Here is a 21,227-nt window from a genome sequence, read left to right on the forward strand (position 1 = left end):
CACAAGAACAATGGTTTTCAATGGGCCTGTGGGAAAATGGAAGTTTTAGTGGAAGTGCTCCATGGCAGAGACTATCTAGTATGCAAGGAATTCATTCATAGGATCCAAGCCACTGTCACCACCCTGTCTCAAAAGACTTTGAGGGTAACCTCTCTATTTGAAAGGTAGATCTATGTACCACATCATTCATATGGGAAGAGTACCCATCAGGAAATGGGTCAACTATGTAAAATAATAATGATTACATGTATGGGGGAGAGGAATAACATATTTTGACTATTATAAAGCCAAAGTCTGCTGTGCTGCAGGTTTCCACAGCAACTAAGACAAATCCATGGCAGTTTGCTTGGCAATGCTGATTAGCTAGCATCCCAAGCTAACTGTTACAACCCACAAAGGAATCAAATTATATGCACTTCTGATGTAAAAGTGGTTTTATGAAGACAGAGGAGTCTGTACAGAGGGAAAGAGACACATTTTATTTTCCTAATTTGTAAGTCAGAGCAGCCAGGCCCTAACCTTTTAGTATAAAAGCACCTAAATTTATTTGTTTTAAGAAATATCATTTCCAAAATTGACAGTTTTTATGCCAAGCGTACTATACATGAAATTAGAATAAATCCCCACAATCAAAGGGAAATTCACTGCTCAGTGATTACTTTCAGTCTTCATTTTTACATTACTCTTCATCATCACCACCTATCCACTATCTTTTGTACAGAACTCTGTTCTTTAAGTCTATTGGAAAAACTCTTTTTATGTGTATGTAAGTTTCTTTTGAAAGCCAGGGTCTGCTGAACATGACTGAGTGTCAGAGCATATAACTGGAGCAATGACATCCCTGTATTGGAGGTATAAGAAAAATGGAAGAAAGCAGTTTTTTAAGTAGTTTGCTGAAAGAACAAAGCAGACTCTACATCCAGATATAACCAGTGAAATGTTTGTTTGATGAAGAATTTATAGCCTTCTAAATACACAGGGGGGAAATACTCAATAAATCTTTCTTCTAAACACACAGAAAAAGTTTAAAGAACAGTAAAATGCAATGGAATAAAATACATTTGCTGCTGTATACGCTATGAATGAGGCTGGCACACCAGACAACGAACACACATTATAGACTACAACTGTTGGAGCATTGGCAGGGCACAGATTCACAGCATTGAACAGCCCTCCTGCTGCTCAATGGCACACCTTCCGCAGCTTGACTTCTGGGCACTGCGGGATGCCAGGAGATGTAGCACCCATCAAGATGTGACCTGGCAGTCCCTGCCACCCAAGGTGAAGCCTGCAATAGCTCAGACCTGGCACATGCCCTTCAGCTTTCCCCAGATCCCTTAAAGGACCCCAAAAAGGGAGGGGGGTGAGCTGCCCAGCTGGCACAATTCATCCCAGTGGATCCAGCCTAATGCCTTGAAACCACCAAGTTGTGACAAGCATCCCCAGCAGCAGCTGGCACCTAGGGAGGGACACCGTGCTGCAGTTTCCTTCGCTTCCTGGGAATGGCAGCGAGGACCACACTGGCTGCCAGCATGGATGCAAGCCTTTCTGATTCTCTTCCCCACTCTGCCCCCATCAGCATCCGTCATGCATGCAGAGAAGTTGCCCTTGCCTCTCAGTTGCAATGTATCCCACAGATGTGTCAGTGAGCCCCCTTACAGAGCCTTTGTGATCATCTATTGTACCTCTTCTCTTAAAGTTAAACTACAAGAGACAAATTACACAAGGACTGTCACTTGAAGAGAGTAGCAATGTTATCTGCGAAGCTGAGTGTTAAAAGAGATCGAAAGCCTCTGTCAATTTCCCCTCTCTACAGAGCTAGCAAGGATCGCTCCTTAGAGGGTTTGTTTATTTCTTCTTCGCCTCCTAGAAGGGGAGGTGAAACTGACAGAGGCTTCAGGAAGTGGAAATTAGCAAACCCTCTGAGGAGTGATCTTTACTGGCATTTTAAAATAATGCTCCCCCAAAAGAGCAAAGACAGTTGCGGGAAGCCAGCCTCTTCTGTTTGCTTAATCATCACAGCTTCCCTAGTGGCTGCTGGCAAAACTACACCAAAATAAAAAGCAAATGTTTTGACTGAATGCATGATTTATCCAGCTTCCAGGGCTCCCAAGAGCTGATCAGGCCCTGGGAATTTTGTCCCCTTTGTCCTTGTCTCTCAGCAGCCCTGAACACCCCTACTGCCAACCAAACAGAAAAACAATTCTGTACAAACACCTCTGACTATTATATGACTGACTCAAACCACAATTAAGAAATTTCTGGTACAATTAGAGAACCAAACCTTGCAGCAGCCTCCTAATCATTAGCTAGTCTGACAAAACCTGCCAAAGAAGTTGTTAAAAGCAATCTACCAATTTTTGTTTAAGTAGAAACAGCTGCAGGCAGCTGCCAGTTTAAGCAGGTGAATGGCATGGGGGAGATGCTGTTTTACTTTTCCCTTGCTTGCTATTTGTCTGAGCAAACCCACGCTCCAACTTGCTCTCCCACCAATGGTAGTAGGAAGATACCAGCCCACCATATCTTTTCCTCCATTGGAACAAAAACAAGTCAGGAAGAGAAAGATGCTGATCAGACAAATAGCAGGAAGGAACAGGGTTTAACACTCTTGTTGCCCTGCAGCTCTGTTGTTTCTGTTTGGAGATACAAACCACTTTTACTCTATTCATGGGTCTCCTGCATACTCTTTTGTCACGTGGAAGCCATCCAGTGCATATTGAGTGCAATACAGCATGCAATCACCTTCTTTAAATTTCCCAGAGGCTAGCAGCTGATGGTGGAATTAAAATGAGTCTCTCTGATAGAGACGCAGTCCCATCATCATTAAGAATATTGCTATTAGTACTTGTCCTCGGCTCTTTGCCAGTAACCGAGTGCCATCCGACTGGGGGTTGGCACGAAGAAATTGAAATTGTCAAGATTTTCTATTCCTTGGCTCAATCAACAACCAAAAGGAAGACCATAGCCAAAAAATCAGAAGAAGACTGGGGCAAGCAGCCACAAGGAAACTGGGAAAGAACCTCAAGGATAAGGATGTCTCTCTGGGGACTAAAACCAAGATAATTCCCCAGTATGGATCTGAAAGTTGGACAGTGAAGAACGCTGACAAAAAGAAAATTGATTCATTTGAAATGAGATGCTGGAGGAAGTTTTGCACATGAACAACCAAAAATAATAATTAAAAAATCACAGAATATGGCCCTCCCAGCCAGCAGCTTCCACTGATAAGGCTGGGGGCCACTCTTTGGCTCCCTGGAAGGAGAAGGAGACAGAGCATGTCCATGGTGTCTGGGTCTCAGACCGGAGGGGTGGAGAAAGGAGTCTTATGAGGCAACTCCGCCCAGCCGGCTGGCAGTTTCTCTGCATGCTCGGCCTGAGCAGAGCTCATCTCAAGCTCTCGCAGCCAAGCTCCTCTGAGGCTGTTTTCCGAAGGCCCTCATGGTTATGCAGCGCTAGCTGCCTTTGAGAAGCGGTGATATTCCCCTGCTTGCTACCTTCAAACTCCAGGAGGAGAGCCAGGGCCCAGCGCCAGGCTCAGTGGTTTGGCAGAGGCTTTTTTCTTACTTACATTTGGGACCTGTTGTCTATTAGTCAGGAGGGCTGAAACAGGGTGAGGCCCAGCCCTTGCAGGCCTCGGGCCTTCCTAGGCACCTCTCCTCCCCCCCCCATTTTACTTTATTGGGAGGGAGTACTTCAGGCAGCAGCAATAGGCTTTGCTGTAGGCCACAGGGGCGAGATGTAGCCATCTGAGGGCTGGATTCATACTTTATTACTACTGGCCTAGCAGGGTGGATGCTGGTAGCCCCCCCTCCGCCCATCTAGGCTTTTCCCTCCCCTGCTGTTACACTTACTTGGGAGGGAATATTACCTACAACAATAGCTCGGCCTAAGGCCTTCAGGTAGCAGGGGCCATTTTGTGGGAGGGCTTGGCAGTTTATTCAGTTGAGTATGGCCATTTTGAGAGTGGCACCCGAGGGCTTGCTTAGCCTCCTGGCAGTAGCAGCCATGTTGTGAAGGCATCTACAATATGCACAGCTCTGGGGATGTCCATTTTGAGTGTGGCATTTGTGTGGCTTGATTTACTTCCTGCTTACTGGCAGTAACAGCCATTTTAGTGGGGCTTTTGCAGCTTGCCTATGCTATGGTGGCCATTTTGAGAGTGACACCTTTGCTTAGCTTTCTGGCAATGGTAGCCATGTTGTGAAGGCATCTGCAATATGCTTAGCACCAGGGATGGCCATTTTGAATGTGGGCTTTGTGTGGGCGGATTTGCATCCTGCTTACTGGCAGTAGCAGCCATTTTAGTGGGACTTTTGCAGCTTATCCTGTGCTAGGGTGGCCGTTTTGTGAGTGGCACCCAGTGGTCTGCTTAGCTTCCTGGCAATGGTGGCCATATTGTGAAGGCATCTGCAATATGCACAGCACCAGTGGTGGTCATTTTGAGTGTGGGCTGTCTGTGGCCTGATTTGCCTCCTGCTTACTGGCAGTAGTGGCCATTTTTGTGGGGTTTTTTGCAAGTTATCCTGTGCTGGAAGTGACCATGTTGAGTGTGTCTCACGGTGGCCTGCTTAGCCTCCTTGCACTGGCGCCCATTTTATAGAGGCCTCTGCAGCCTTACACAGTGTTTGGGATGCCATTTTGGGGGTGCTGTGTTCCTATTGGGCTTTGAAGTTCTAAAAGCAGTCATTTTACAGTACATTACTTTACTTTACTGTACGTTTCCATCATGCCATCCAGAAAAGGGTAGTAGCCATGCTAAGGGCAAGCAATCAGTGAATAGCCCTCCTGCAAAATGGCCCTGCAGACTCTGCCTTTGAGGATGATGAAGCGGCCAAGGAGAGGAGGGAAATACTGCTATCAGTGTGTCTCAGTCAGGAGGGTTGAAGCAGGGTTAGGCCCAGCCCCTGCAGGCCTCCAGTCTATCTAGGCTCCCTCGCTGTTTTCACTTTATTTGGAGAGGGTACTTACAGCAGCAGCAGTACTTACAGCACCAGCACTTACAGCAGTGAAGGCCTGGCTGAAGCTCGGGTGGAGGGGGCTTGCAGTCATCTGAAGGGTGGTTTGCTGCACACATTATTTCTACTGGCTTAGCAAGGATCTACAGTCCCAGGGTGGTGGCTGGTTAAACCCCTCCCCCTTTCCCTGCCCAATTTGCAGCCTTTGTGGGCCTAAAGAGCTGTTTTTGTTTTTTAGGTTTTCTCACTCAGGCCACCTAATGGCATGCTGTGTTGTTGCATCTGTGAAATAGGCAAAGCTGTCATGCAGGGCACCGAAGTCTAAGATGTGATCTGATCTTTCTACCAGATTAGCACGATTGATGGTCAGTAGCAGATCTGGCCTTGGCTGCTGTAATCCAGTCATGTTGAAGTGACAGTGGATGTTACTGACAAGGTAGGTAAGTCCACTGGCCTCTAGTGCCTGGCTGTGGGGGCCCCAAGGGGTCAGGCGACAGTCTCTCGACTGGCATGTTTAGGATCCTGGGTTGTATCACCTTGGGTCTTGCCTTTGGGTTTCGCAGTTTGGCCACTGGGTTGTTACTTGACTCAGTCCTAAAGGGACAGTCATACAGGGAGCAGCATGTTGGGGGTTAACTTTCCTCTTCAGGAAGCGGAGGAGAAGGATGAGGTGGTCCTGAGGAGGGGACAAGTAAATGAGACTTAAGAAAGTTTACTGCACCTGGGCCAGTCGGCTGTTAGCCGGCCTTTCTTTATGGGAGCTCCAGCAACTGGCAGAGCACCGAGCCTTATCTCCAGGGTGTTGGCACCTAGAAGTGTCCTTGGAGTTTCCACTGCCTTGGGGTCCAATGGCTTCTGGGTTTAGTTCAGGGTCACTGGTGGGCTGAGCAGTGGAGTTTCTGCTACCTTGGGGCCCAATGGCTTCTAGGTTTAATGTGGGGGCACTGGTGGGCTGAGCAGTGGCCCATTTACCAGTCAGTACAGGAGTCTTACTGTAAACGGTATATGATAGTTTGGGAATAGGGAGCAGGGCAGTGAGTACCCTAGGTGCTTCTCCACTGATGGGGAAGAGGGGTCTGCCAGGAGCAGATGGTACTGCTTGTGACGGCTGCCATGCTGCGTGGGCAGACTGCCTTGAGGAACCCCATGTGCAAGTCCTTCCCTCACTGCTGTACGGCTGAGGCTTAGTAGCTTGAGCTGGGGGGATCCATTTTGCCGGCTGGCTGGGTCTTAGCCATCCATAGGATGGCTCGCACCTGGGGCTTCAGGGCTCGCCCAGACAGGTCAAGGCGGAGGTCCAGGGGTGACCCCGTGGCTTGACCTGTACCGCTAGTTGGCCCTTGCCGTATTAATGGTTGATGTTATGTTTAATAAAGTGGCCCTTTAGTTCCAAGCCTTGTGTCTGTCTCATTATTCCGACTAGGGTGGCAATCACAGAATCACATCGTTGTCAGGGGCCATACAGACCTTCTAGTCCAACCCCTGCCCAATGCAGGATGAGCCTAAAGCAGGGGTGGCCAAACTGCGGCTTGGGAGCCACATCTGGCACTTCTAGATATATTGTGCAGCTCCTGGAGGTCTCTGAGTATCGCCATGGCCACACATTTTATTTTAGTCTAGTTTATTTCCCTTCCTTCCTTTCCTCCTTTCTTTCCCTCCCTTTTTCTTCCTTTTCATTCCATGTCTTTCATATTTTCAATAAAAATGTCGGGGTTGCCAAGTCTGACTCAGAAAATATCTGGGGACTTTGGAGGTGAAGCCTAGCAAAGATATGATGTCACTTTTGTGATGTCACTTCCAAGTCAAAGGTCAGGTGATGGCTCTTCCCAAGCTCCATCCTTTCTGTTGATGTCACTTTCAAGACACCCACCCAAACTCACCTCCTCATCTGAAGTCACTTCGATGCATCATGTTTTGTGGCTCTCAGACATCTGACATTTATTCTATGCGGCTCTTACATTAAGCAAGTTTGGCCACCCCTGGCATAAAGCATCCCTGACAAATATTCATCTAGCCTCTTCTTGAAAACTGCCACTGAAGTGAAGCTCACCACCACCCTAGGCAGCTGATTCCACCTTTGACCTACTCTGATCGTGAAAAACTTTTTCCTAATATCCAGCTGGTACCTTTCTGCATGTAATTTAAGCCCGTTGCTTCGAGTCCTATCCTCTGCTGCCAACTGGCACATCTCCTTGCCCTCCTCCAAATGTCAGCCTTTAAAATATTTAAAGAGAGCAATCATGTTCCCCTCAATGTCCTCTTCTCCAAACTAAACATTCCCTAGGCCCTCAGCCTTTCCACGTAGAGCTCAGTCTCCAGACCCCTGATCATTCTTGTCACTCTGTTCTGCACCCTCTCAATTTTGTCCACATCCTTTTTGAAGTGAGGTCTCCAGAACTGCACACAGTACTCCAGGTGAAGCCTGACCAAGGCAGTATAGAGAGGGAAACAGAGAGGGATTATGACCTCCTGCGATTTCGATGCAATGGCCTTTTTGATAAAACCCAAGACTGAATTTGCCTTTTTTGCCACTGCATCACACTGACTGCTCATATTTAGTTTACAGTCCACTCTTACTCAGTTCACATACACTACTACCTAGAACTGTATTCCTCCATCCGGTATTTGTGCTTCACATTTTTGTGGCCCAGATGTAATACTGTGCACTTATCTATGTTGACTTGCATCCTATTCACAACCACCCACTTCTCCAGAGTATTCAGATCTTGTTGAATTTTAACCCTATCTTCTTGGTATCATCAGAAATTTAATGAGTAGCCCATTTACCTCTTCATCCAGACTATTGATAAAAATATTGAAAATTACCAGGCCCCAAACCAAGCCCACTGGACACCCCCCTCCAATCTGATGTGATACCATTGACCACCACTCTCTGGGTGTGGTCCTCTAACCAGTTCCCTGTCCACTGAACTGTCCCGTCCACAGTCTTCCAGTTTACCCATTAGAATGTCAGAAGGAAACCAGGTTGGTCTGACAAGATCTGTTGGGGACAAAACCATGTTGACTTCCCTGGATCACTAAGTGGTCCTTCAGATGCTTATAGATTGATCCCTTTAAAATCTGCTCTAATATCTTCCCAGCAACAGAAATCAGACTGACCGGTCTGTAGTTTCTTGGGTCATCCTCCTTCACTTTCTTAAAGACTGGGATAACATTCACTCTTCTCCAATCTTGTGGCACATCCCCAGTCCTCCAGGAGGCCTTGAAGATGATGGACAGAGTCTTTACAAGTTCTCTAGAAAGTTCTTTGAGCACCCTTGGGTGCACACCATCTGGCCCAGGGGATTTGTATTCGTCCAGTGCAGTCAGGTGCCTCTCTACAACCTCTCTGTCAGTGTCAACTAGAATCACAGAACCATAGAATCATAGAGTTGGAAGGGGCCATACAGACCATCTAGTCCAACCCCCTGCCCAGTGCAGGATCAGCCTAAAGCATCTCTGACAAATATTCATCCAGCCTCTTCTTGAAAACTGCCAGTGAGGGGGAGCTCACCACCTCCCTAGGCAGCTGATTCCACTTTTGAACTACTCTGACTGTGAAAAAGTTTTCCCTAATATCCAGCCGGTACCTTTGTGCATGTAATTTAAGCCCATTGCTTTGGGTCCTACCCTCTGCTGCCAACTGGAACAGCTCCTTGCCCTCCTCCAGATGACAGCCTTTCAAATATTTAAAGAGAGCAATCATGTCCTCCCTCAACCTCCTCTTCTCCAAACTAAACATTCCCAAGGCCCTCAGCCTTACCTCATAGGGCTCAGTCTCCAGACCCCTGATCATCCTCGTTGCTCTCCTCTGCACCCTCTCGATTTTGACCACATCCTTTTTGAAGTGAGGCCTCAAGAACTGCACACAATACTCCAGGTGTGGCCTGACCAAGGCAGTATAGAGAGGGGCTATGACCTCCTGCGATTTTGACGCTATGGCCCCTTTGATACAACCCAAGATTGAATTAGCCTTTTTTGCCACTGCATCACACTGACTGCTCATATTTAGTTTACAGTCCACTCTTACCCCAAGATCCCTTTCACATATACTACTACCCAGAAGTGTATCCCCCATCCAGTATTTGTGCTTCCCATTTTTGTGGCCCAGATGTAATACTGTGCACTTATCTTTGTTGAATTGCATCCTATTCACAGCTGCCCACTTCTCCAGAGTATTCAGGTCTTGTTGAATTTTAATTCTATCTTCTTGGGTGTTTGCTTATCCTCCCAATTTGGTATCATCAGCAAATTTAATGAGCAGCCCTTCCACTCCTTCATCCAGATCATTGATAAAAATATTGAAAAGTACCGGGCCCAAAACCGAGCCCTGCGGCACCCCACTGGACACCTCCCTCCAATCTGATGAAACACCGTTGACCACCACTCTTTGAGTGTGGTCCTCTAACCAGTTCCCTATCCACCAAACTGTCCTATAGTCCACTCCACAGTCTTCCAGTTTTCCCATCAGAATGTCACGGGGGACCTTATCAAAAGCTTTACTGAAATCCAGATAAATCGCGTCAACAGAGTTCCCCCAATCCAGTAAGCTGGTCACTCTATCAAAGAAGGAACCCAGGTTGGTCTGGCAAGATCTGTTAGGAACTAGATCTGTTAGGAACTAGACTTCCAGGTGTCCTGTCATGTCTACCACAATCTCTAGATGGGCTTGAGTTCTTCCGGGAGAAAACAGAGGCAAAAATGTCATTAAGCTGTCTGCTTTTTCTCTGTCCTCCATCAGAGTTTCTCCTTCCACTCCCCACAGCGATCCAATTGCCTCTTTTACCTTGACTTTGCTTCTCACATATCTGTAGAAGTTTTTCTTATTGTAGTGAGCCCCCCTGGCCAGACCCAGCTCATACAGAGCTTTGGCTTCTCTGATGGCTGATCTGCAGTACCTAGTAACCCTCATATATCCTCTGTAGAGGTCTGTCCTTTTATCCATTTCCTTTTTCTCCCTTTGCTTATTCTGGAGCTTTCTGTTCATCAACATCAGTTTCTTGGAGCCCTTACCATGTTTCCATCTTGCTGGAATAGTGAGGGCTTGAGCTTGCAAAAGCTCATGTTTGAGAAGAGCACACCCTTCACTCGCTCCTTTCCCTTCCAGCACACTCCCCCACAGAATGACTCTCATCAAGCTACTGAGTTCATCGAAGTTGGCCCTACGAAAATCTAACCTACAAGTCTAGCTACGAACTTCCTTGGCCCCCCCACAGCAACTGGAATTCAAGGAGCACATAGTCACTTCCCCCTAATGTCCCCACCACCTTCACCCCATCTACCAGTTTTCCCCTGTTGGTTAATATTAAGTTTAGTGTGGCCATGCCCCTTGTCACTTCCTCCACCATTTGAAAAAGGAAGTTATCAGCCAGGCAAGTCAGGAAGTTGTGTGATTCTTTTAGCTTTGCTGAGCTAGTCTCCCAGCACATATTGGGGAAGTTGAAGTCACCCATAATTATAAGGTTCTGTTGTCTGGATACTCTACCAATCTGCTCATGGAGGGCAGCATCCATTTCCTCTCCCTGGTCAGGCGATCTGTAGCAGACTCCAACAACAATACCCTTTGTCCTTCCTCTCCTTATTTCCACCGATATACTTTCCACTGGGCTGTCAACCACATTCTCCAGAACTTGCTGACAATCAAGCCCTCTCTTCACATACAATGCCACTCTGCCTCCTCTCCTACCCATCCGTTTTTTCTTGAATAACTCATACCCATCTACTACCACATTCCAGTCATGAGAATCATCCCACCAAGTCTCAGTAATTCCTACTATATTGTAGCCCTCTGTTTGCAAGAGAAGCTCAAGCTCTTCCTTCTTATTACCCATACTTTGGGTATTGGTATATAGGCACTTATAGCCTTGTACCTTTGTTTGATCTGTCCTACCCAGGTGGGCCCCCGCTGTTATCACTTCTTCATTGAAATCCCCATGTTGATCCTCTTCCCCTTGTGGCATCAGGTTAAAGCTCTCCTGATGAAGCTCTCCAGGTTCTTTCCAAATATTTTCTTCCCTGACCTTGAGAGGTGAAGCCCGTTATGTACTAGAAGGCCTTCTCTCAGAAAACTTATCCCATGGTCCCAGAACCCAAAGCGCTCCTGCCAGCACCACCACCTCAGCCAACGATTCACCTTGAGTATGGTCTGCTCCCTTTGCATTCCTTTTCCTTTGACAGGAAGGATAGAAGAGAATACCGCCTGTGCCCCCACTGTCTCCAGCTGCCTTCCAAGAGCTTCATAGTCCTCTTTAATTCTTGTGATGGTATTCACAGCCGTGTCATTCATTCCCACATGAACCAGCACAAACGGGTACTGATCAGTCAGTCTGATCAGTTTTGGCAGTCTGTAATATCCTGAATTCTAGCTCCCAGCAAGCAACACATCTCTTGGAGCAGGGGATCTGGCCTGGACACATGACGTTCCATACCCCTGAGTAGAGAGTCCCCAATGACCACCACCTTCCATTTTCTTCCACTTCTGTGTGGCCCCATGCCCTCTTCACTCCCTCCTCCAGGTTTTTGTGGTTCTCCTTCCACTCTCATCTTCGTCACCATCTCAGCCATCTCAAAATGATTCTTCAGCTCCAGTGGACCAGAGTGTCACCCTGGCCCACGTCTTCTGGTTTGTTCTAGATCAAATCAAGCCTGAATTCTTCCAAGAAGCTAAAATGACAAACTGAGACTATTGTACTTTGGACACATGATGAGAAGACAAAGCTCTCTGGAAAAGTCAATAATGACAGGAAAGTTGAAGGCAGTAGGAAAAGAGGAAGACCCAAAATGAGATGGCTTGACTCAATAAAGGAAGCCATATCCTCCACTTTGCAGGATCTAAGCAAGTCTGTTAATAAGACAAGACATTTGGGACGTCTTTCACTCATTAGGTCGCCATAAATCAGAAGCGACTTGACACAATACACTCATATAATAGTTCAGCCTGGCACTGATCATGTCTCTGCTGACCACTAGAACTACCCAGTTTCTTCTTTTCCTTCCACAGCTTTAGATGCATTTCTGTAATCAGAGCCTCCCAGTATTAAAATTCATTTTACATTAGCACTGAAGCCAGAACAAAATTTCTATGAAAGTCAATATATGTTCTGAATCTTAAATTAAACTTGAAGGAAAAACTAAAGATCACACAAAGTAAAAGTCCAGCAAATGTTGCATCCAGATGAAAAGGTACAAACCATTTCATCGAGTGAAAGTGAAGTTCAAATTCAAAAGCCCACTTTTTAAATACCTTCCAACATTTGATGAAAACAGAGCTGTTTACATCATTTGTATTTTTTTACCAGGGACGAGCTGCCAATTCTGTTGACATTCCAAATTGCTGAGGATTCTACTCTCCTGTAGTCATTTACTCTGCCTTAACCTGGCCTGTATTTACCAGATATCAAAAAGGTAATTGCTCCTTTGGTTAAAGACACACTAAAAAAAAAATAATTGTGCTGTAATCTTTTGTCACCTCAAAGAGGAAAATAGGTACAAAATAGAAATGCTGATTTACAAAGGACAGAAACCAGTAAATCAGGACCATCCCTGGTAACTGGAACAGGTGAAGACTGCCTTGGGCAATCATTTGACAATCTGAAAGGCACTGAACCAGCAGAACTACAGCTTGAAACCGCTAAATGTTTCCATATTCTATGGAAGCTAACAGAGAAGGCACCTGATTGCTAGGGATTCTGTAGAGTGACGGAGGCCACCACTAAAAATGCTATTGCTCTTACTAGACCAAATGAATCTCTGAAATGAAGAAGTCTTCAACAACAAGCTGTGTTCATGGCTGTTATGAAAAACTGGCTTAGTGCAGTGTTTCCCAACCTGTGAATTGGGACCCAAAAGTGGGTTGCAGACCTGCAATCCCTAATGGCGATCCCTGCCCTTTGCACCCTTCTCTTTCTCTCCTTTTCTTCCTTCCCAGCTTCTCACATTCTCGCCTCGCCCACCCCCATTGTAATACTAGTAAGGGGGGGAAAGTAACTTTACAATAGTAACTAGAAGGGGGGAGGCTAGAGAGTATGTGGGAGGTGTTCAGAGCCTGTGAAAGCAAGAGGAGGAGAGAAAGAGATGTGTGTGAGCACAAGCTCTGTCTTGAAGCCACTCCTTCAGTAACCCAAGCTCTTGAAAAGCCCCCTGCAGTGCTTCACTGCCCTCCACCTGCTGTGGGAGGAGTAGTGCATTGAGCCACTTGCCACCCACTTCTTTGCAAACATCTGCCATCTTCCTCCATCTCCTCAATTTGGTACCTCCCCACACCTTCTCAGTCTCTTGGACCAGCCCTAGATGGGTCACCATATGAAGTAAATTTGGACTTGCGGGTCTCCATAGCAATAAGATTGAGAACCACTGGTTTAGTGCGACATCTGACAGCTGCTGGAGCGTAACGTTATAATACCTGAGGTTCCGAAGGAAATTTCAAAACTCAGTGAAAAACCTTCACTTCACTGGGAAATTGTACTTTGCTAATCATATTTTAAAACACGAGTTTAAATTTAAAGTTTATTTTTTTAAAATTTTTGACAGAAACCAAGAGTTTTTGAACCCTCAAAAATAGTTTACATCTACAAATCCTGCACTTCATATTCTGAGCACAGTCCAATGCAGAATTAAGTCTATTGATTACAATGGATTTAGGTTCCCTGAACTCTGTCTTGGATTGTGGGGCCTGTGTCTTCCATGAAATATTGAGGATAACCATAAACAGTCAGTATATAACCAGTTTGCTATGGCATCCTTGTTACTGGCTGACGAGTTTAATCATTACAATAATCCCATTCTGATGATATTTTCTACTGCTTTGGCCCACTCTTTTTACTCCTTCACTAGTTCGGCTGCTTCTACTATGTAAATAGCTGTGGGCATTAATAGTAATATAAATGCAATGCTTAATGCTATATTACTTCAAATTACTAAATAAACTTTGCTGTTTGTCTCTCCTGCTATCCAGGCAGAATTTTAATAGTATGAGACTAACCTGAAACTTCTTTCCAAAGACAGTTGTTAGAGAACTTATTTATCAAATAAAAAGGCAATTTCCTGAAGGATCATATGCGATTAAGATAATGCATGAGTGTACCTGTTGAGATATTAATGAGCTCCCACTGGGGTATTATTAAGTTCACAGTTTGCTGTAATTTTACTTTCAACCTCCTATTAAGTTTTATTGATATGGGTTCCAGACCAGGGGGAGGGGGCAGATTCACAACCTATTGAACTAAAGTTATATGAAACATTGATGTTGGCTTTTACTGTCACTAATATCCATTTTTGTACCAAGTATGAAGATTTAGGAATAATTTGCACTACAGATAATCAGATTCCACAAGTTTCATACCATTTGGGGTTCAATCTTTCTTTATGGGATTTAGTCAGAATATCAGTTGAAGTTTAGAAGCAGAATCCCAGGAATAGAATGGGTCCTTCCTCCCTTCCTTTTTATGTCTAAGTGTCAGCAAAACCACAGACCCTGGGAGCAAATACCTAAATACTGTGAGGGTACATTTGTGCAATCTGTCAATGTAATGGCCTGAGAAAATGAGCTCCCATGGGAGAACATTTGCAAATGTCTGTATTAAATAGAATCTCTTGGACTTAAAGTGTAAAGAGCCACCCCATTCTTTTGAACAATTCAAAAAATTACAAATCTGGCCCTATAGTAGAGCTGCCAATCTTCTAGCTGTTTCTTTAATGTCAGTTTGATCGTCAGTAATTACCAGGTGATGTTATGTAGCTCCATGGCATGAAAAGCATCACCTGCTCTTTTTGTATATCAGACTTCTATTAAAGGGACAGGACATTCCCCCTCCCCGCTCCCTGGCCAGTTGGCAAGCTTACCCTATAGGTCTATGACTGAAGGAAGAAAAGGAGGCCATTCTTTCTGTAAATGCCATGGTTTACCTGGTGGTGCTTAAACCTCAGAGAAGTCCTGGCAGCACATTAGCTAAAGTCAGTAAACTGCATGCTCTCATAGCATTTATAAAAATGGGTGGAGGTGTGTGCTTTAAAAAAAAAAACTTTGTCAGACTGCACATTGAAAGACCCATGGAATGGGAGGCAATCCACTGAACCAGGGAGCGAAAGCCCATATTCAGTTGCCATATCTGATCTAATCAGATTTTTTGCAATCATTCCCAATTTGCACTCAGTCACTAAACAATTCCGGGTGATTGATGGATGATTAACAGCTTTGCATTGGTTTAGATTTTCAGTTGTACTAATGCTGAAATTTCCCTCTGTCAGGACTTAATAATCTGTTCCCACAGCGGTTCTTTGTTCACAATTTACTTCACTAATTACATAACAAAGAGCTCTGGCATTCTGTGAGCGGTGCATAATCATTTTTCAGTCTTGAATTAAAATTATGCGAAGACTAGGGTTTCCCTCCCCCCCCATTTGCTAGGATAAATACTGTCCCCTCAGGTTCTTACTCAGTCTATTCTCTCTGTCTCTCTCCCTCACACATACAAATATATAAAGAGGGTATGATGAAATAGGGGTTGCAAACCAATGACATTGCTTATATTCAACAACAGCATAATGTAATGGTGTTGAGCTATTTGTCATGAGGGCCTGCTCTGACATAATAGTAAGGACCCACAGACCAAAGAACTGAGTTCCTCAAATTAATTACTCAATAGAAGAGTGTCTTCCTGTAAGCAGCTATCCATTGCAGCATTCCTAACAAGATTATTTATAATTTTTTTTATTAAACCAGCACCCACCCCCTGTAACTTTCCTGCTGTCAATTTATATGGAGCCACCATCCTTGGGAATGTGAGGATGAGGAAAACATTTCTGAAATTAGAAATATTTGAGAGGGGAGATGATCCCCCGCAATGCAGATCCCCCCCCCATCCTCAGTCTCTGCCAAATGGTTTAAGTTCCCTTCCCTCCACTGTCACCACACACACCTCCAGTACAGATATGGGTGTTAGCAGGGGAGGAAAGGAAGCATTCCTCCCAATCTTAAAATTACTGATCTCCATTGTTATACTAGCTATAATTAATACACTTTCCCACTCCTCCAATTTTATGCAGTTGCTTTTGAATCCAGATGAGGTCTATAAACTGAAAATAGCTCATTTGTGAGTTTAAGGGCCAGGCAACAGAGTTCCATGCTCCAAGCAAATGAGGGAGGTTCTTTTTATGAAGGACCTGAGATGGGAGAATCATAGAATCATGGGGTTGGAAGTGACCTCTAGGGTCATCTAATCAAACCCCCTGCATAATGCAGGATATTCACTACTACCCCCTCCCCCTGACTGCCCCAGTGACCCCCCACTCCATGCCCGGAAGATGGCAAAACACCTCCAGGATCCCTAGCCAAACTGGCCTGTGGAAAATTCCTACCTGATCCCAAGGTGGTGATTGGCATTAAGGGCAATAAGAACTAACCATCTAGCCTCTGCTTAAAAATCTCCAAAGAAGGCGAGCCCAACACCTCCTGAGGAAGCCTGTTCCACTGAGGGACCACTCTAACTGTCAGGAAGTTCTTCCTAATGTTTAGCTGAAAACTCTTTTGATTTAATTTCAAGTAGACGTGGGCACAAACAGAAAAAAAAAAAACAAGTGGTGCAGTAGGGATCAAGATCCCTACTGCACCACTCCCAGAAAACCTAGGGAAATGTACCAATAATAAATAATAGGTTGGCCCCAGAGCCAGGCAGCAGCCCTGGAACTTGAAGGGGTAGATCCCTACCACACTACTCCCAGAAACCCTACCTGAGCAGGCAGCAGGAAAGGTACCAATAATAAATAATAGCTTGGCCCCAGAGCCTGGCAGCAGCCCTGGAACCTGAAGGGGTAGATCCCTATCCCACCATACACAAAGAAGAGTGGACCGTGGAAAACAACTCCATGCCATCCTCTGTATTGCAGACCTTCAAGTACTTGAAGATGGTTATCATATCACCTCTCAGGGCCAAGCTACAAGTGACAAATGACACTTGAACGGCAAGTGGATTGAGTGGAGGGCAAATGAACAGGGAGAAATACACTTGCCGTTCAAGTGTCATTCGTCACTTGTAGCTTGGCCCTCAGTCGTCTCCTCTCCAGGCTAAACATTCCGAGCTCTTTCCACCTTTCCTTATAGGACTTCATCTCCAGACCCCTCACCATCTTCGTTGCCCTCCTCTGGACACGTTCCAGCTTGTCTATATCCTTCTTAAATTGTGGTGCCCAAAACTGAACACAATACTCTAGGCGAGATCTAAGCAGAGCAGAATAAAGTGATACCATTAGTTTGCATGATCTGGACACTATGCTTCTGTTGATACAGCCCAAAACTGCATTTGCCTTTTTAGCTACCATATCACACTGCTGATTCATGTTAATTGTATGGTTTATTAAGACCCCTAGATCCTTTTTGTACATAGTACTGCCAAGAAAATTCTCCTCCATCCTATAATTATGCATTTGATTTTTCCTTCCTAAATGCAGAACTTTACATTTATCTCTGTTGAAATTCATTTTATTTGTTTTAGCCCAGTTCTTCAGTCTGTCAAGATCATCCTGTATCCTTACTCTGTCTTCGACCGTATTTCCCAATTTAGTATCATCTGCAAATTTAATAATTATTCCCTCTATTCCTTCATCCAAATCATTTATAAAAATGTTGAATAGAACAGGTCCCAGGACTGATCCCTGAGGCACTCCACTTGTCTCTCCAAGAGGATGAGGAACTATTAACAAGCACTCTTTGGTTGCAATCTGTCAACCAGTTACAGATCCACCTAATAGTAATAGGATCCAAACCACATTTTACCAACTTGTAGACAAGGATATTATGTGGAATCTTATCAAAAGTCTTACTGAAATCAAGGTAAACTATGTCTATAGCATTCTCCTGATCCAGCAAGATAGTAACTTTTTCAAAAAAAGAGATAAGATTAGTCTGACATGGCTTGTTCTTGAGAAACCGATGCTGGCTTTTAGTAATCACAGCCATCTTTTCTAAATGCTGAAGAACTGGCTGTTTGGTGATTTGTTCTAAGACTTTTCCAGTTATAGATGTCAAGCTGACGGGTCGGTAGTTACCTGCATCCTCCTTTTTCCCCTTCTTGAAGATGGGGACAACATTTGCCCTTCTCCAATCTTCTGGCACCTTGCCCGATCTCCAAGAATTCTCAAAAATAATGGACAGAGGCTCAGAAATTACATCTGCAAGTTCTTTTAGTACCTTTTGGTACAATTCATCTGGCCCATCATTTAGAGAAACTAGGTGTTTACATACTTCCTCTACGCTGACCCTAGGCTGTAACTCCCTTCCCCCATCATGTGTTCTGTTATTTCAGGATAGCTATTTGCTTGTAACAAATGATTAGTTTGGGCATCTGAAGCTGTCACAGAGAGAGGGGAGAAGGAAGAATCAGAAAACTCATTGTAATTATAATAGATTGTTAAAAATACTCTAGAAGGAAATGGATATCTCCCTCTTTCTGGAAACTTTTCAAAGGAAAGAAACATTCCAAGAAAAAAAATAAAAAGGAATAAGAAAGCAATGGGAAGTATTGTACCCAACCCTATGCAAATTTATTCTGAAGTTAGTTCCACACACTTCAATAAAAAGATGCCCATAATTGCAGAAAGAGGCAGAAAGGATTTGGAATCATAGGGCAGCTCTCCACAATGGGGCCAAGGGAAAACCCTTAGCTTCCTCCAATGGCACCATCCACTCCCCAAAGGGGTTGCCTGAAGGGCAGAGTGTAAATTGTTATCATTATTATATTATTATTTTCAGTTTTTCCCTCCTTGTTTTCATTGATAAGCACATTTCTAGCAATAACTCTTTCCACTTATTCAAATGGGATAAAATTTTCAGAGATTGTTCTGTGTGTCAGATTTCAGACAGAGGAGGAAAATCTTCCTCATTTTATAGGGCATTAAAATCTTTGGGCACAGCAGAGTGACTGGCAAGCAGACAGCCAGGTAGACTGAGAACAAAAATATATAAATAATAAGACACCATTGGGCACCGTGGTTAGCAGGAATGTTACCAGCCCATATCTGTACCTGACACGCTGGGATGGAATGAAGATGCAGTTCGCACAGCTACCAACTCTGAGATACTGTTGTATGAGTTTTTCATCCTTTCCCTTACAGAACAATTTTATGCTTTGTGTAGCTGCTGGTGGAGGGGAGGGATCAGTTTCAGAGTTGGGCAGAGGGGTCTTTCACCTCTTCTTCTTGTGCCACTTCCCAGTAGAAAAGTCAAGTTTCTTTACCTCTGTGTAGAAAGTATTCTTAAAGTTTCTCTCATTTTGCATTTTTGGCTCTAGAAGCACACACATACATTACTGAGAGAAAACAGCAGATGTTGATAGATGTCTCATGGGGAAGGAAAGTACAGCATTTGCCTCTCTCCCCCAGTCTGTAATGTTTTTGAAGGTACAGGAAATGCAAGTAAAATGTTTATCAAAGCATGCCCCAGTAGCAACATTGCCTAACCTATCCTGGAGGTAGAACAAATATAACATTTGTCTCTCTCTCTTCTGGTCCACAGCACTGCTTATATGTCAACTTTTATAGGCTAAACATTCACCTTTGTGCCTAAGAGGCACAGTATCAGAGAACATAATATGGTAAATATACAAGATCCACTGTTTATATAGAATTAAAGATTTCCCCAAGCCAGAGAGGCAGCACTATCACCTGTTTAAACACTTTGGAAAGACAGCTCTATTTGTGCTATCATTGCTGGCAAGATTGGTGTAGCTGCTGATTGGAAAACAGCCCGGTCAGCATCTCCTTACTCTCTTTTCACTGTCTGATCTTCATGAACTCTAAGCAAGACATCGAAGCACCAGAATTCCCCCCCCCTCCCCAAATATCAGATATATCATTAGTTTATTTTAAAGAGTGGCTAAAGTAGGCTAAAGTTTTGATTAGCTAATATCCTTATTGAACACAGTGGTGATCTGTGTTGGCCAGTATACAGTTCAAAATTATTTCAAAAGAAATGACTTAATATTGACAACACTGCAGTTTCTGAACAAAACAATTCTATTTTAAGGTAGCCTCTTATAGAGTGGATTTTTTTTTTCAAAAGCATTAAGCTGTTTACAGTTCACATATTCTCCCCCTTACTTTCTCTGCCCATGTTTGCCAATTACTAAAGCTATTTGTGTTCAAACAAGAACCTGTTTGCTCACATCACAGCCTCTCTTCTGTGTTACCTTGCAGTGAATTTGTAATGGTATATTAACAGTCCTGCATATTTGCTAGGATGGGAAACATCGACAGATTTTGTAAGGGACAAGTACACAAATATAAACATGAACAAACAAAATGAAAAGCTAAGCTGCAGAGTGGTAGGAATCATAAATATCCTTGGCAGCAAAAGATGCTAAGAACATAAGCCGACTAAATTACTTGGTACTAAGATTGCATTTCTGACCAGCAAAACAAAACCTGTTCCTTTAAGTACACCAATCATCATCTTTCGAAGGGAGGTCAGTAGGTGACTGAGCCATTTTTGTTCCTGGCCACAGGCATTTTTCATCACACATCCTCTGATTCCTGACTAAAGAGCAACATTGAAAACAAACACCACCACTGCATGTCACCTCACCAACTGTAAGGTTGTCAGAAACCCAAAGTGTAAAGCCCTTTAAAGCATTTTAAAGTCTCAATGCCCAGACAATCCACTATCTCCAGGCTATGGTATATGTCAGAATTGCTCATGTTTGAAAGATAATTATTGAAAAATCCCACAAAAGTAATTGTGTGTGTGTGTGTGTGTGTGTGTGTATGTGTGTGTGTGTGTGTGTGTGTGTGTGTAAGCACACACACAGGGGGGGCACAATTAAAAACAGGAAGGAGAATTAGTGAGTGTCTGTGAGGAAACACCAAACAAAACAGAAAAGTCTTCACCCACTGGCGGAAGACAATGATAAGGAGGACGGACATATGACCTTGAGAAGGGACCTTCACAGTTTTGGTCCCATGACCGACAAGAACCTTTCTCGGGTTGCTATCCATCCAGCTTCAGATGGTGGGAGCACTTGAACTAAGACCAACAAAGGTCACCATAGTAGTTGGGTAGATTCATGTAGGAGTAAGTGTCTTTAATGTATGCTGGCCACAAATCATATATAAAGGTTGACAGATGAGTTCCGGAATAATACCAGACTCCAGGGAGAGAGGGAACGGTACCAACCTTCCCCCCCCTCATTTGCACAGTGTGTGTACACCTCCAACATGATGACGCTGCTCCTGGAAGTGACATCATTGCATCAACACCACTTCCAGGCATCAGGGCTAGCTGGC

General features: G+C 44.3%; 1 protein-coding gene across 1 annotated transcript in view; it reads right to left on the bottom strand.

Annotated features, from left to right (window-relative positions):
• GRM7 (glutamate metabotropic receptor 7) overlaps nucleotides 1–21,227 on the bottom strand; it is a 703,043-nt gene that overhangs the window by 488,749 nt on the left and 193,067 nt on the right. The gene's annotated exons all lie outside the window — the stretch shown is intronic.

This window comes from Eublepharis macularius, chromosome 4, assembly GCF_028583425.1.
Source record: "Eublepharis macularius isolate TG4126 chromosome 4, MPM_Emac_v1.0, whole genome shotgun sequence".
NCBI classification, from domain to species: domain Eukaryota; kingdom Metazoa; phylum Chordata; class Lepidosauria; order Squamata; family Eublepharidae; genus Eublepharis; species Eublepharis macularius.